Below are 3669 nucleotides of genomic sequence, written 5' to 3'. Positions count from 1 at the left end.
GTGCCACAACCGCCTACTCAATATGATGTCCCTACAGCCCTCCCACTCAATATGATGGCTCCACAGCCCCTCAGTATGATGTCCCTACAGCCCCCCTTCAGTATGATGTCCTTACAAACTCCTTCACATAGTATGATGTCCCTAAAGCCCCCACTCAGTATGATGTCTCGACAGCCCCCACTCAGTATGATGTCTCTACAGCCCCCACTCAGTATGATGTCCCTACAGCCCCCACTCAGTATGATGTCTCTACAGCCCCCACTCAGTATGATGTCTCTACAGCCCCCACTCAGTATGATATCTCTACAGCCCCCACTCAGTATGATGTCTCTACAGCCCCCCCCCACTCAGTATGATGTCTCTACAGCCCCCACTCAGTATGATGTCTCTACAGACCCCCCACTCAGTATGATGTCTCTACAGCCCCCACTCAGTATGCTATCTCTACAGCCCCCACTCAGTATGATGTCTCTACAGCCCCCCCCACTCAGTATGATGTCTCTACAGCCCCCCACTCAGTATGATGTCTCTACAGCCCCAACTCAGTATGATATCTCTACAGCCCCCACTCAGTATGTCTCTACAGCCCCCCCCACTCAGTATGATGTCTCTACAGCCCCCCACTCAGTATGATGTCCCTACAGCCCCCCCACTCAGTATGATGTCTCTACAGCCCCCCCACTCAGTATGATGTCCCTACAGCCCCCCCACTCAGTATGATGTCCCTACAGCCCCCCCACTCAGTATGATGTCTCTACAGCCCCCGCTCAGTATGATATCTCTACAGCCCCCACTCAGTATGATGTCTCTACAGCCCCCCCCACTCAGTATGATGTCTCTACAGCCCCCCCACTCAGTATGATGTCCCTACAGCCCCCCCACTCAGTATGATGTCCCTACAGCCCCCCCACTCAGTATGATGTCTCTACAGCCCCCGCTCAGTATGATATCTCTACAGCCCCCACTCAGTATGATGTCTCTACAGCCCCCCCCACTCAGTATGATGTCTCTACAGCCCCCCACTCAGTATGATGTCTCTACAGCCCCCCCACTCAGTATGATGTCCCTACAGCCCCCCCACTCAGTATGATGTCTCTACAGCCCCCGCTCAGTATGATATCTCTACAGCCCCCACTCAGTATGATGTCTCTACAGCCCCCCACTCAGTATGATGTCCCTACAGCCCCCACTCAGTATGATGTCTCTACAGCCCCCCCACTCAGTATGATGTCTCTACAGCCCCCACTCAGTATGATGTCCCTACAGCCCCCCCACTCAGTATGATGTCTCTACAGCCCCCCCACTCAGTATGATGTCTCTACAGCCCCCCCACTCAGTATGATGTCTCTACAGCCCCCCCCCCACTCAGTATATCTCTACAGCCCCGCACTCAGTATATCTCTACAGCCCCCCACTCAGTATGATGTCTCTACAGCCCCCCACTCAGTATGATGTCTCTACAGCCCCCACTCAGTATGATGTCTCTACAGCCCCCACTCAGTATGATGTCTCTACAGCCCCCACTCAGTATGATGTCTCTACAGCCCCCACTCAGTATGATGTTTCTACAGCCCCCACTCAGTATGATGTTTCTACAGCCCCCACTCAGTATGATGTCCCTACAGCCCCCACTCAGTATGATGTCTCTACAGCACCCACTCAGTATGATGTCTCTACAGCCCCCCTCAGTATATCTCTACAGCCCCCACTCAGTATGATGTCTCTACAGCCCCCACTCAGTATGATGTCTCTACAGCACCCACTCAGTATGATGTCCCTACAGCCCCCCACTCAGTATGATGTCTCTACAGCCCCCCACTCAGTATGATGTCCCTACAGCCCCCCACTCAGTATGATATCTCTACAGCCCCGCACTTAGTATATCTCTACAGCCCCCACTCAGTATGATGTCCCTACAGCCCTCCACTCAGTATGATGTCCCTACAGCCCCCCACTCAGTATGATGTCTCAACAGCCCCCCACTCAGTATGATGTCCCTACAGCCCCCCACTCAGTATGATGTCTCTACAGCCTCCCACTCAGTATGATATCTCTACAGCCCCGCACTCAGTATATCTCTACAGCCCCCACTCAGTATGATGTCTCTACAGCCCCGCACTCAGTATATCTCTACAGCCCCCACTCAGTATGATGTCCCTACAGCCCTCCACTCAGTATGATGTCCCTACAGCCCCCCACTCAGTATGATGTCTCTACAGCCCCCCACTCAGTATGATGTCTGTACAGCCCCCACTCAGTATGATGTCTCTACAGCCCCGCACTCAGTATATCTCTACAGCCCCCACTCAGTATGTCTCTACAACCCCCACTCAGTATATCTCTACAGCCCCCACTCAGTATGATGTCTCTACAGCCCCGCACTCAGTATATCTCTACAGCCCCCACTCAGTATGATGTCTCTACAACCCCCCACTCAGTATGATGTCTCTACAGCCTCCACTCAGTATGATGTCTCTACAGCCCCCACTCAGTATGATGTCCCTACAGCCCCCACTCAGTATGATGTCTCTACAGCCCCCACTCAGTATATCTCTACAGCCCCCACTCAGTATGATGTCTCTACAGCCCCCACTCAGTATGATGTCTCTACAGCACCCACTCAGTATGATGTCTCTACAGCCCCCACTCAGTATGATGTCTCTACAGCCCCCACTCAGTATGATGGATCCACAACCCCTTACTCAGTATGTCTCTACAGCCCCCACTCAGTATGATGGATCCACAACCCCTTCCTCAGTATGTCTCTACAGCCCCCACTCAGTATGATGTCTCTACAGCCCCCACTCAGTATGATATCTCTACAGCCCCCACTCAGTATGATGTCCCTACAGCCCTCCCACTCAATATGATGGCTCCACAGCCCCTCAGTATGATGTCCCTACAGCCCCGCACTCAGTATATCTCTACAGCCCCCACTCAGTATGATGTCTCTACAACCCCCCACTCAGTATGATGTCTCTACAGCCTCCACTCAGTATGATGTCTCTACAGCCCCCACTCAGTATGATGTCCCTACAGCCCCCACTCAGTATGATGTCTCTACAGCCCCCACTCAGTATATCTCTACAGCCCCCACTCAGTATGATGTCTCTACAGCCCCCACTCAGTATGATGTCTCTACACCACCCACTCAGTATGATGTCTCTACAGCCCCCACTCAGTATGATGTCTCTACAGCCCCCACTCAGTATGATGGATCCACAACCCCTTACTCAGTAGGTCTCTACAGCCTCCACTCAGTATGATGGATCCACAACCCCTTCCTCAGTATGTCTCTACAGCCCCCACTCAGTATGATGTCTCTACAGCCCCCACTCAGTATGATATCTCTACAGCCCCCACTCAGTATGATGTCCCTACAGCCCTCCCACTCAATATGATGGCTCCACAGCCCCTCAGTATGATGTCCCTACAGCCCCCCTTCAGTATGATGTCCTTACAAACCCCTTCACATAGTATGATGTCCCTACAGCCCCCCCACTCAGTATGATGTCTCTACAGCCCCCACTCAGTATGATATCTCTACAGCCCCCACTCAGTATGATGTCTCTACAGCCCCCCCCACTCAGTATGATGTCTCTACAGCCCCCACTCAGTATGATGTCTCTACAGCCCCCACTCAGTATGATATCTCTACAGCCCCCACTC

This window comes from Anomaloglossus baeobatrachus, chromosome 3 (genome assembly GCF_048569485.1).
Source record: "Anomaloglossus baeobatrachus isolate aAnoBae1 chromosome 3, aAnoBae1.hap1, whole genome shotgun sequence".
NCBI lineage: Eukaryota > Metazoa > Chordata > Amphibia > Anura > Aromobatidae > Anomaloglossus > Anomaloglossus baeobatrachus.
Note: the sequence above shows the minus strand (reverse complement) of the source record.